This window comes from Sus scrofa, chromosome X, assembly GCF_000003025.6.
Source record: "Sus scrofa isolate TJ Tabasco breed Duroc chromosome X, Sscrofa11.1, whole genome shotgun sequence".
NCBI classification, from domain to species: Eukaryota; Metazoa; Chordata; class Mammalia; order Artiodactyla; family Suidae; genus Sus; species Sus scrofa.
Window position 1 is genome coordinate 110,108,148 of NC_010461.5, and position 13,730 is coordinate 110,121,877.

Genomic DNA, 13,730 nt, shown 5'->3' on the forward strand with positions numbered 1-13,730 from the left:
GAAAAGCTAAAAGAAATTGTACAATAAACACACACCCCATCACCTGGCTTCTACTATTGCTAACAGCTTGCTATATGGACTTTAGTTCATATATATTTGTCTATCCATTAATCTGTCAATCCATCAGCCCACCTTAATTTTTTATGCATTTCAAAGTAAGTTGCTGCATCAGTTCACTTTGTCCCTAAATGCTTTATCATGCTTTTCATTAACTAGAGTTCAATATTTGTCTTTGAGATAAAATGAACATATAGCAAAACGCACAAATCGTAAGAGAAGGCCCTTTGATGAGTTTCGACAAATGCATACACCCCATGTAATCCAAATCCTATCAAGATACAGAACATCTGCATCACTCTAGAAAGTTCTCCTATGGCCCTTCACAATAGGGACACCCCTTGCCCTTGCACAAGGCAATCACTGCTCCAATTTTTTTTTCTGCCAGAGATTAATTTAATCTATTCCAGGACATCGTCTAAATGGAGTTACACAATATGGACTCTTATCCCTAATCTTTTTAACCACGGCAAAGCTGATATCTGGGAAAAAATCACTGTTGTTTTAATTTACACTGATGGCTACTGAGGATAAATTTTAAAAGTTATCACTTAGGAAATGCTATTAAAATTTGGATGTGATGATTGCTGTACAACGGTAAATGTAATAACATTCATTGAGTAATTAAAAAAAATAAAGCATATCATATGCTCAAAAAAAAAGTTATCACTTAGGAATTTTTTTTCTTTTGTATCCATTATTCTATCGGCTCAGACGCTGCAGACAGAAGGATATGGACTTGGTTCTTGGCTTACTAGATGTGCAAACTTGAGCAAATTACTTGGCCTTTCTGAGCTTCGGTTTCTTCATCTCTAATATGGACATAAAAATAGATTTATCTCATAGACTATAACTACCTTATAGGATTGTGAAAATTATGAGATAATGCATTAAAGCATTTATTACTGTGCTGTCTAGAACACAGACAGGGCTCGAAGAGTGTCAGCTATTATGATTATGTGGTTCTCTGCAGGTTAAGAAGAGTTACTGGGCTCCTCCTTCCGTATCCACGTAGCTCACTCCCTCATGAGAAATCACCGTATTTTAAGAGAGCAATCAACCCCAGCCCTATTTCCCTATCTTGCTATGCTGGGTTGAATTGTGTTCCTTCGAAAGATATGTTCCGGTCCCAAGCCCTATAACTGTGAATGTTTACAGAATACCTGTGATCCCATTTGGAAATGGAACCTTCGCAGACGTAGCCAAGTGGAGATGAGGTCATAGCAGATCAAGATAGACCCTAAATCCAAAGACTGGTGTCCTTACAAGAGACAGAGACAGCCATACAAACACACAGGAAGAGTATCATGTTAATGACAGAGGCAGAGATTAGAGAGATACATCTAGAAACCAAGGCATATCAAGGACCAAGGGCAAGCACCTGAAGCCAGGAAGCGACAAGAATCACCCCCTAGAGCTGACACCTTGATTTTGGACTTCTGGCCTCCCAAACTAGGACAGAATAAATGTCTGTGGCTTTCAGCCACCCAGTTTGTTAGGGCAGCCCTAGCAAATGAATACACTTGATCCATTTTTCAGCAGAGCACTTGCCCTGTGACATAATAAATATTTATTTGGCTTATGTCTCCCCTAGCACAAGTAAAAGATCCATGAGGGCAGGGACTTTGTTTTGTTCACACTGGTTGCCTGGCACTAAGAGGGTGTCTGGCACATAACAGAGCCTCCATAAACATTCCTAGAAGAAGGGAGAGAGGGAGGAAGTAAAGAAGGAATTTACTATTCATATAGTCTACATTGAACACTAGGATTTGAGCTTTTTGCTTTTTAACTGTAGTATGGTTTTTGACATGAAGTTTTCATGTGTTCAAATTCATCTTTTTTTAGTGGTTTCTGTCATCAAGATTTCACTTAAAACAGCTTTTCCCAATCTCATGGTCACGTGGTCACCATATCCTTACATTTTATATGTTTTTGTAGTTATATAAGTTTACTTTTTTAAAGTACAGTATTTTTTAGTTTAATTGTTTTGTTACGAAAAACTTACAAATATAAAGAAAAGTAGAGAGAAAATATAATGTGCAGTTTCATTTCTTATATTCAGCCCTTCATCCATCTCGAGTTCATTCTGACGTGTGGGGTGAGAGCTTTAGCTGTTGTTTTTGCTTCAGGTTTTTTTCAAGAGTTAACCAATTATCCCAGCACCTTTAACTGACTTTATCTTTTCTTTCTTTACCAACTTGAAATGACACCTCAATGATCATCTAAATACTTGCACTCTGATCGGAACAGTATAGAAATCTCAGCAACAGGCATCTGTTTTTGTCCTAGCATCACTTCATTTTTTTTTTTTTTTGGCTGCGCCCATGGCATACAGAAGTTCCTAGGGCAGGGATCAAACCTGTGCCACAGCTGTAACCAGAGCCATGGCAGTGATACAAGGTCCTTAACCCACTGAGCCACCAGGGAACTCCTAGCATCACTTCTAATAAGTTTTGATATCTGTTAATGCAAACCCTACTTCTCAACTCCTTATTTTACTCACCACTTTTCTGTTTTCTCTGTTTATTCTTACAGATGAGCTTTAGAATCATCATGAAGTCTGGAAACCATCCCTTTAAGATATTGGTTGGAACCGTATGTATTAAATCTATCCGCCTTTGGAGGAGAAGGCTGACGCTACCTCTCTCCTTGGACCACTGTCCCAATTTGAGTCCTCATCTCCCATCTGTAAAATAGCCTCCTGGATGGCTTCAGGGCCAGGGCTCTCCAAACCAGCCTGTTATGAGAGGTCTTATGAAACAGGCAAATTTGGGTTATGTCACCTCTCTGCATAAGCCTCTTAAGTGACTTCCCTTTCTGTCGCGTACAAGGTTCTGTCACCCAGCTCTAACCTTCTCTCCTCCCTTGGTTGGCCTTCTTGCCTGCCTCCCCTCAGTCCCCCTTCGTGACACTAGCCCTGGGAAGTACTGTTCCCAGCCTGAGTTACGAGCCCTCCTCCCTGCCTGAGCATCTAACAGGACACGCTCCATATTGGTCCCTAATCCTTTGTTTATCAAGACTTTGAGCAAGTCACTTCTTCCCGGACTTCCGTCTCCAAAGTTACTTAAGAATAAAGGTGGACTATGATCAATAAGTAAGGATCCTTACCGTTGAAAGTTTATACACTCCCTTATTTCAAAGCTAATATAACAGGATTGCCAAAAGGGCAACTGCTAAGTCCACATGTGTTTGGGCTAATTAAACCGATGCCAGGAGGACTCTTCTGTCCGGGTAAAATTAACGCCCACAGTGATGACCTTGAAAAGCCATGGAATATTAAAACTACCCTCTGACCCACGGCAAATAACATACCTGGTAGTGCTTCTCCTAAACTTACCGTAAATCTTCAGACATGAGCACGTGACTACTTTTGCCCGTAATTCCTAAATGACCCCCCCATCCCCCCCAATTCCAAACAAATGACCTAAACGCAAGGCACTTGGAGAAATTACTGAAGATATCTAACCTTAACAAAGACAGACTGGATTGTCTGAAGCCAGAAGAGACCCTAGGATCAGCCAGGTCAGCCCTGCTTCCCCTCAGGAACGCCGCCCCTCCACACAGACCCATTAAAAGTGGGAACTGCAGTAACTGTTTGCCTGCTGGCCACCGTTAGTAAAGCACCAGTGGACCACTAGAGACAATAAACTCGTCTTATTAAAGCGGAGGTTTGGTGGTGTTAAGGATTATAACAAATAAGCTTTAATCCCCTCTTTTACTGAGCTACTTTATTAGAGAGGAGGGAGACCTCTGCTTTGCTGCCACATCAAACTTAACTCCGATTAGGCACCAACAAAGTAGTGAGCATGAGACAGCCCAGGAAATATCTGCAGAGTTCTTTATGCCTGTATAATTGCCTCGAGCATTAGTCACTTTAAAAAAGCACACACACTTACTTAATACTGGAAGACAGAATTTACTACCGTCAGTCTCTTTTCATTAAGCTCTCACTTCATCACTGAGAATTAAAAGCCATCCCCCAAACCACTACCACCAAAGAGAACAAACTTAACCCGCATATTCTTGAGGTAGACCCACGTTATCACTGCGCTTCCCCTAATTAGCAAACGGAAGCCTTAGGCAACTAGCTCAAGGCTCAGTGCGATTCAGTGAGAGCTCCTCGAACTGATTCAATTGGACCGGTGTTCGAAGGGAAAATGAAAAGGGTTTGAAAATTCGAAAATCTCCTGGCAACAGGAAATAAGAATGACACACATGTACAACATCTTTCGCGTGTCCACATGGCTTTTGGATGAGAAATCAAGATTAAAGACGAGGTTTAAAACAGACACCTTCCTTTGCTGGCTTTGTCCTAGAAGCTGGGGTCCTTCATTCTTTTTGAGCAGTGATTCTCCAGAGTGTGGTCACTGGACCAGCAGCAGCATCGGGACTAGGTTAGAAACGCAAATCCTCAGGCCTCACCCCAGACCTGCTGGATCCAGCTGCGGAGGGAGGGTTGGGTATCTGCGTTTTAACAAGTGCTAAAGCTTAAGAACCACTGCAGGATCCAGCGAGCCTTATCTGGGTGGCAACTGGCTGAATAAACTTAACACTTTTATAGTGTTATTAGTCAATATTCACTTTTTCGACCTTGTGATCTGTCTCGAACAGCTAATATGAGTAATTTCTGCTCAGGGTTAGTCACCCTACAGAGCCCCTGAACCCCAAATTCTAATAAGGCCACCTCCAGCCTTCCAACATTTCTTAGCCTCCAAAGCAAGGCAGTGTTTCTCCATCTCAGTGGCCCTTCCGCCTCATGCTTTCATCACAGAATCCCAAGCCCAGTGGACTGACAACTTCCTTCTTCCCTCATGTTAGATCTCAAGTGGGCCCAGTTCCTCAAGGGCAGGCATCCCACTGGTTTACAGCTTTGCATTCCCCTCGTATGGAGACACATGTGTACTTAAAGCCAAATGAGCACATTTTGTCTAAATATTTGTCAGCGTAATAAATTCCCTGAGGTAGGTGTCTTGGTGCTTTGTGTAGATGCAAACTTGAAAAGCAGATAGGCCCGGGCCCGAACCCCCCCCTCCCCCACCACCATGAGATTTAAAAAAAAAAAAAGAAAATCTTCCAGCATCGTTAATCTTTTTTTCAAAGGGTGGGGCTATACGTTTCATTTATTTTGCAAATGTAGATCCACTGACACGCAGGAACAATCCCGTCCGATCCTTCGCCGAACTGCCAAAACACACTTTCGTGATTTCAAATTTTTTATTTTAAAAATCGTTATCGTCATTTAAAAAAACTCCAGATGCATTTCAAAACATTTTTAATAGCAGCAACTAGAGAAAGGATTTTACCATCTCACCTAAGTACTGACACAGCCGGTCGTCAGCAAGGGTCCTGCGGTTTACAGATGGATACCGTGCAATTTTTCTCCTATGATACTAATCAAAATTGCATCGTGATCCACCCGACAACAGCAAAACAGGTCACTTCGCAATTACCAAATAGAAATATCAGAACTTACAGCCTTTAAAACTGAAATAAGAAGACGATAAAATCCTCCTTTCTTCCACAGGCCGGGACAAGTGCAATACTTTATACACACCACAAGTAATGCAACAAATCCCCACCCACGGATGAAAGGGTGCGAAGGCTGGAGGTGCATGAGAAGGGCGTCAGAGAGCCGGAGACAGCACACATCATCACAATCAGTTTTGCATGGATTTGCACAGCCATATACACATACATACGCTGAAATGCAAACCTGCAAAACTAACTGTAAGTAGCAGTGTCTGAATATCCTCACCATCAACAAGAGATGCGTTATCCAAGAGTACTGGAAGTGCCCACACTACAGTAGAGTAATGCAAAACCTACCTGCACTGTGAGCACTTTGGTACTGCCGGGACCTGATCTTCTCCTGGAAACAACAACAAAAAAAACTGTATGCTGCGCACAACCCCCCGCTGTATGCTCCCAACGAACAATGAGAAAAACCAAAGACAAACCTTTGAGACGTGTCCTATGCAAGCGACTAATCAAGGCATATTTTTCCATGCTGTGTATTAGGCAGCCTGTGCCAGAAGGGGCATTTAGGGCAGTAGATTCTAAGCTGCTTCACTAACTGCACTAGATGCACCTTAACACAAGAGACACATTATGAGGAAGAGCTCAAAAGCACCAACAGCTTAATTATGCACAAACTACAGTTCTCAGTAGCCATTGATTAAATCACCATGGTAATGTAAGAAGTGCTTGCATTGCAGTAGATCTCAAAAAGCTACCTGCACTGTAAGCACTTTTACACGGCCAAGGCCTATTCCCGTAGCAAAACTGCCTTCCACCACCTCTTCTGCTCCGTCCTCACACATCTATTCAGACTCACCTGGTTAAAAATGAAAAGAAAACAAGACAAAAAATTAGACACTGAACAAGTAAACTACTAGTTAATATTCCTGAAACAAGCTTTTCTTGGGCTTAGAGAGTCCAAGCTAGGTGTTGGGAGTTTCAGCCAAATCCTGAGAAATATTAATACTCTGAATTATTTACACAGTGTTGAACACAAATAACACTGGCAATTTCAAAAGTCCAATTCTTTGGTATAAGCGGCTTTTCGACTTCCCCTCTCCATCTATGAAAACTTGATATCTGTATCCCAGAAAAATGTGCGGGTCCATTATCTCCCCCGCCCTGTTTGAGAAGAGGCTTATCCAGAGAAGATGCGTGTAATAATCAGGGTGCGTATTCGCTTCTGGAAGGAGGGCTCTGTACAAAAAGTGACTGTTAGATTAAATGAATGTTCCCTGCCCCCACCCCATTAATAGAAAATGAGAGAAATCTTAGAGCTGGTTTAAGAAACACAGGCTTCCGCGCTCTTCACATAATGCACAGATGGCCTAGAGATGTCACATTTTGATCTATTTCAAAGGGCTCTTGTTCTGTTTAAACATTTATGGACCCATTTTCTCCATTAAACCTAAAGAAGGCAGATTAGCTCCCTCTTCTCTTCATGTCATTATCGTCCATAAGAAAACCCTCTCCCATTCCCCAGTGCTTATCTTACCTAAGAACATGCAGCCAGGAAATGAGCCCCAATCAGAAAAGGGCTCGCCAAGGTTACCCCACCTCTTCCATGATGGGTCAAGTTTGGTCAAAAAAAGAAAAATTCAGAGACACAGAGTCTGTAGTACATTTAACTAAGTGAGGGAATTTTAAATGCTGGGCTTCCTTCATGGCACCCCACACCACCAATCTAGTCTTTATGAGAAAATTTCTTAAGCTGATTCATAAAAATCACACTGAAACCTAAAATCTAAGTTCTAGGGGAAAAGACGGCTAAAACTAGTACAGAAAAGAAAAAAGTACTATTTTTCCTCTTAAATTGGGTTTCTCGCGCCTGTATTTTTTTTCCTCCGTTAAGAAAAATACTCCAAACTGGACTCAAAAATGCACAGCATCTGCCGACTCAACTTGGCAACACTGATCCCCACTCGAGTCCGAGAGAGCGCCTTCCACAGTTAAAAATCTTTCTTTGATGAACCGTTCATCTGGTATACCTCGCGCGCGCTGGGCAGCCACTCTCCCACCTCTTTAAAATGCAAAAAGAAAACAACACCCCCCCAACCCTCCACATCCGCCTTTGTGAGTCCCTCGGCCTCTTCTCGCGCCTCTCACACCCTTACCTAGTGCTCCCGTTGAAGTCCGGGAGCCGCCCGCGCGCCCAGGGTGTGCTCCAGCTGCTCACACCACGCGCTCCCGTCCTCGTGCTGCAGCCGCCGCGGCCGAGATTAAAGAGAAAGAAACAAAGCATCATGGGAAACGGAGTTCTCCATTCAAAGCACCAAAAACGCGCCAAGCCCACGCCTCCCTCCCCCTCCATTCCCGGGTTGGTGGGAGAGCAGCCAAGGGGGAGGGGAGTCCTTTTTTCCCCTCCACGTGCACCCCCTCATTCCGCAGCGCCCCCCCCAAGTTCTCCTGGAGCCTAAAGGTCAGCGATGGAGGAGAAAAGAGGACTCGTTTCCCGCGCGCTCCCCGCTACCCCTCAACTGCACTCTGGCACTTTGCTTTTCTCAAGTCCCGCCCGCTCCGTCCCCTCCCACCCAGCCAGTCAACTCTCCCGGATCAGAGCTGCCCCAACGAAGGTCCCCGCTTCTGCCCCGGCCGCCCGCCTGGGCCACCCCGCGCGGGACCGGCCCCGCGCCCGCCCCTAGCAGGTGGCGCGCGCGGCGATCCCGCACCGGCCACCCCTCTCCTGGTCCCCGCGCCCCACACACACCCCGGGCCGCGTGCGCCACCCGAGCGCTCCGGGGACCAGACGCGAGTGCAGCCTCCCGCGGAGCCCGAGGAGGAAGAGAAGCGAGAAACAGCGTTCAGGAAATTCATCGGGGCCGCGAGAGCACGCCTCACCCAAAGCACCCCCGGCCAGAACGACGCGGGGCCACTAGCTTTTCTGCCACCACTCGAGGAGCGCTCCGTCCCCTCGGCCCTCTGTCCGAAGCTATATCCCTGGGAAAAGCCCGCCCCTCTGCCTTTAATAGCCCAGGGAAAAAAGCCCGCCCCCGCCCACCCGGCCCGCACAGGAATTAGGAAACGGAACCCCCACCCCGCCAAAGCGAAAACCCCACCGAGTCTCAGTTACCCACGGGCCGAGCGCAGTCGGCATTTTCCCCTCTTTCCCCCAAGCTGGAGTCTTGAAGGGCGCGCCTGAGACGGCGGCCCGCGCGGCGTTCGGTGCTGGAGCCGGTGCCGCTGGCGCCGAGCCCAGGATGGCGCACTCGCTACCACCCGGTCCGGTCCCGCTCCCGCGGCGCTCGTCCCATCCCCCCACCGGAGATAGACGACGAGGCCCACGAGCCGTGGGACCGGGGTGTCCCCAACCCGGCGCGCGCATGCGCGCCACCTCGCCGCTAGATTGAAAGTGTTCCTAAGGCCCCAGGAGGAAAGAAATACAGACACAGCATATTCACTCTCTGCACATGTGAAAGTTTTAACCTCTGCCACCTTGTGCTACTGTTAGCGGGCTTTCGCCTTTGCCAGGAGTTCCCCCCCCCCTCACTAAATCAGGGCTTCTTGGCAGGCATCGTTAACCGTAGCAGCCACCGAGTACACGCACAAATGCAAGGAAGATACGGTGCAATTATCTTGCTTTCCCGTCTCATTCCACAGCTAATGAGAACCAATTGAGGGCGGACTCCTGAAAGGCCAAAGCCCATGTACACTTGTGTGAAAAGTAAGACGACGTCTTAGTTTAAGAAGCACAATAAAAATAGAATTAAGCAGACCGGACCTCAAACACTGGGCAAAATCCGGTCATCAAACTGTACCCACTCCCCGTCCCCAGCGGACACGGGCGTGGGGAGGGAGTTTGGGGGCCAGGGGGTAGTGCGGGAGGCAATCACAAATCAGAGAGGGCAATAAGTGCGCAGGGATCTGGGGAGGAAAGCGCTGGAAGGCAAGCGGGCTTGGGGGGGGTGCCACATGAAGCCGACCCCTCCCTCCCCACTATTGTTACCGCAGGAGATTGTGGCAACCCAAAGCCCAGAGGGGACAAGGGCGCCATGTGATTCGCAACCTGGCGCACAGGAGTAGCTCAGGCTAGCCGCCTACAAAAGACCGGCCTCTCCCGCCCCTGGCCCGCGATGGAGTCCAACCTGAACGACCAGCGCCCCTCAGGAGTCAGCGGTGGATGCAACGAAAGCCACACTCACTTCTCCAACGGGAGTCACTCCTACAGGTGGGCTTTCTCCCTTTTTCCATAAAACGCGCAGACTTTGCAGCCCACCCTGGCGCGTCTGCCTGATACTTTCTGGAAACTACGCAGCCCTAAGTTTACTACCCAACCAGATCCGTCCTGTGAGATTGCACCGACTGCAATGCAACTTTCGACCTTTAATGGTAACGACTAGCAGTGGAAAGAAGAGGAGGGGGAGGGAAGAGATCTTAAACCCGACTTTAAGAAACAAGGCATTAAAGCAAGATAAGAACAGTACCTTTAAGCTCGAGCAAAACCTGGAGTAAAAAAAGGGTTTTGGCGAAAGTGGCGCGAAGATAATATCATGTGATCCGACCCCAGGGCGTCTCCTTCCCCTTTTGCCAAACTCCCCTCCCCCCGAAAAAAGGGGGGTAGGGGAGTTACATCCGCTCCTCACAAACTATTAGCATAATTAATTGTGTCCTGCAGCTGCAGCCAGAGCTCCCCGTCAATGAGTAAACATATCCCCATCCTCCTCGCCACTAGAACAAAAAGACCCATTACCCTGATTTTGGAAAATGTTCCCAAATACATCTCATTATCATCAAAAGTCTTAATTTGGCATTCCGGCTCTATATGTCTTGGTTTGCGAGAGTTGGAAAAGATGAAATTCTCCTGTTAAAAGGGAGCAAGCAGAAGTGGCTCCCCAAAAGTGAAATTTTTGAGTAGAGGCTTTCAAGTGGAAATGCCATGCTGAGGGACTTCACCAGCTTAAAATTTTCTAAAAGTTTTAAAGAGTTCATTAAACAAGACATCCTCCCAGAGTCTTCCTACTCGCCCCCCCACCAACTCCCACCCCTCCTCCCACCCCTCCTTCCCTTTAAAGCCAGAACAATACCCGGAATAAGGTATTTTGAGATTGCTTTACCAGGATATTTTCTTGTTCTTAATTTTTTTAAAGGCGTGCAACATATAGAATGTCTGGATCAAGTTCCCAACTGGCGAAAATAATTTCTTCCATCTCAGTACCTGTGTGGTGCAAGGTAAAATTAAGTACAAAATACAGGTTATTAAAAAAAAAGAAAAAGAAACTGGGACTTTTGGATACATAAGTCATTTATTTTTGTCTTTTTCTTTTGGAAGAAAAATATAATCATCAGCCAAAATACCTAGAGAATCAAAAAACGCTAAAGAACAAAGCGTTTCACACACACACACACACACACACACCCAAAAAGTCAGAATAACTAACAGCTCAAAGAAAAGCACGTGATCCCTTCATGCTTTAAAACTTGTGGTCATGCTGAGGCTAAAAGCTAAGAGCTTGTGACCCCGCAACCCCATCCCCTCCCCCAGACCACAGCCCAGGGCTTAAGGCTCCGGGCTCCCACCAGGCTCCTGCTCGCTCCCAGTATTGTGAGACAAACAATACTTAGGCATTCTGCAAAATAAAGGAGCCACAACTCCTAGCCCCAGTCAAATCATTTACGCCCAAACAGATTGGCCTGTGTGTGCCTAGCTATGTATGTGTGTGTGTATATGTGTATCTCATTTGGAACATATGCTTACACAGGAGCCCAGATGTTCTCTCAGGATGTGTAGGAAGATATGGAAACTGGCCAGAGGGAGGGAGGAAGAAGCTACCTAAGAATTCTCATCGCAATTTAAAAGTCTTGCCACTGTTTTGAGTTTCTAATGAATCATAAAAACAGATATCCAGCCAAGAGCTCCCCCCCAAAATTGAGATACATGGAGCTTTAATCCGCCTGAAAAGGAGAGGGGCAATCCCTCTACCATTGACCTCCAATGGTTTGGATTTTACCACTTTTAAAAATACTGGTAATTGACATTTTACCCAGTTGAGAAATCACTTCACTTGATTTAGAAATAATATTAAGTGTCTCTGTTAAACCTAATGATTGGTATCTTAGAACAAAAAGGTCCCCATGGAAACCAGAAAGTAATTTAAGAGTATTATGTTCCTCACACAACTAGAATAGAGCTTTTGTTCTGTGTGTATTTACTACTTTAATTTTTTGGACTACACTTGCAGTTAAGGTCTCTTGCGCTCTAGTTTTTCCTGGAATCAGGAATTCAGCATCCTCCTGCAGTATGTGTTTTGCTACATTTGTGTGGTTTTGTGTTCACGTGAGTGTGGGCCCATGAGGCCTAAAACAAAGCCAGCAGATCCGAACACTCATTGAACCATATTGGGGGGGGGGGGGGCGGCTCATGGAGGTTCCAAGGAGAAAATATTTCAAATGTTACTTTGCTATTTGATCCTAGAACAAGAACTGTGATTTTGTGAGACTCAGATAAAACTGGTCTTCAGTAACTTTGTTTTCTTTTTTTAAAGTATTCATTCATTTACAAACATTTCGTATTTGAAAAATGAGTCTAGTCTTGTTTTGAATGGCAAGAATATTAAGATCAAGCAGCCCGAATAAAGGAAATTTGAGTTTTTTGGTTACCAAGCCTTAATTTGTTTATGAAAGGTTATGTCAGCAAGACGAAGGAAAAAAACCAGAGTTAATAATAAGCTTCTGGATGTTATTTCTTTTCAATAGCATATACCAACATACATCAGGTAAGGAAAATAAACATCTCCAACTAAATAGTGTCCATGTGAATTAAATATCATTTTCAAAAGATTTACCCCTTGTTAGGTAAGAAGCAGAAAATTTCACTAATTGAACATGCACAGTTATATCATTTGGTTTTAAAATGTCGAAAGTACAATATATTTATCCCGCTCTCAAGGGGGTTTATGATGATCAAATGGCAGCAAGAGGCGGATCAACTTTCTGAAACGTGCATAAGTTGAAAACACACATTTTATTAAATTTGTTAGTAAAGTTTACTTTTACAAACTGGCTGTCGCTAATGTTGTTTTTTAAAATAATAAGCATTTCATTATTTACAGACATTTCTTATCTTCATTACTGAGTTAATCTTGTTTTGAATGGCAAGTTACTGTAGAATGAAATTACATCTTGCATAAATCGGGATGAAGTGTGTGGGTACTAGCCCTTACAACATGGACCTAATTTTGTTAATACATGGTGCTGGAAGATGACTATTCTGTCAATCTTTGCTTCTCTCAGTAGTATGATAAAACAGTTTCCTCTCACTGATAGGATGTTTTACAGGTTGAACACTTTAAGTCAAAATACTTATGCAAATAGTGAAAAGACATCAAAGTAACATGGCTTCCATCAGTAGAAAAATTGTTTCTTAAATTAATTCTCCTGCCTTGAGAATAGACTCAATAGTGATTAAAGTGATTCACTATTCACTATTAAGATTAAATAGTGTTAAGGGTATTTTTACACTCTGTTTGAAACACTTTGATTTTCCTGTTTATGTGAACTCAGAAGTGGAACTTCTGGTATTACAAACCATAAAATTGCTAGCAGACTGTAATACTATAATCAAAGAAAAACCTATAAAACCGAAATGTTTTACACACATCGCTTTTTTTCAATCACTTTTCTGATTAAGTCTGTTCCCTCTCTGCACCATTGCAAGTTTTCTAAGTGAAAATAGTCATGGCATGGAAGCTGATGGAAGAGCCAGTGTTACATTCAAAACACAATCTCCAACAGCTTATCACCATCACATTTTCTTCCAAGGCAAGCAAATCACACAGTTGAGGATTATCCAATGATATCATAATTTTACGCTAGTAAGTGTCTTCCTTGAAGATGTCGTCATCAAGAAGTAAAGACTCGCGATCCAAATATTCTTGTGAGGTTAGGAAAATTGCAGGCATTCCGGCGAAATCAAGCAGGATCCTGGTGTCCTACTCCCTAAGTTGAGAGAGAGCAAGGGTAGTTTTTAGAGCTTCTCTCTCTCTCTCTCTCTTTTTTTCTCTCCTCAAAGATAGCGCTTATCCTCAGCTTGGTAGTTCTCTGCTCAGCCTAGAGAGTCTCTTTAACCGTCTCCTGACTTGTGATTGCTGAAGGAAGTACAACCATTGTCTGGCCTTTTTCATGCTGAGGAGGAAGGCGCAGTGAAATGTGTTGAATTATCC

At 44.5% G+C, this 13,730-nt stretch overlaps 6 non-coding genes across 6 annotated transcripts; all 6 read right to left on the reverse strand.

The window, feature by feature from the left end:
- Positions 5,405-5,484, reverse strand: MIR363-1 (microRNA 363-1). The gene has a single exon (NR_038581.1). It is a non-coding gene; the product is annotated as a microRNA 363-1 (primary transcript).
- On the reverse strand, positions 5,570-5,649 carry MIR92A-2 (microRNA 92a-2). Its single transcript, NR_038548.1, has one exon. It is a non-coding gene; the product is annotated as a microRNA 92a-2 (primary transcript).
- Positions 5,708-5,787, reverse strand: MIR19B-2 (microRNA 19b-2). Its single transcript, NR_038570.1, has one exon. It is a non-coding gene; the product is annotated as a microRNA 19b-2 (primary transcript).
- MIR20B-1 (microRNA 20b-1) lies at positions 5,833-5,912 on the reverse strand. The gene has a single exon (NR_128411.1). It is a non-coding gene; the product is annotated as a microRNA 20b-1 (primary transcript).
- MIR18B (microRNA 18b) lies at positions 6,077-6,159 on the reverse strand. The gene has a single exon (NR_038600.1). It is a non-coding gene; the product is annotated as a microRNA 18b (primary transcript).
- Positions 6,241-6,321, reverse strand: MIR106A (microRNA 106a). Its single transcript, NR_038481.1, has one exon. It is a non-coding gene; the product is annotated as a microRNA 106a (primary transcript).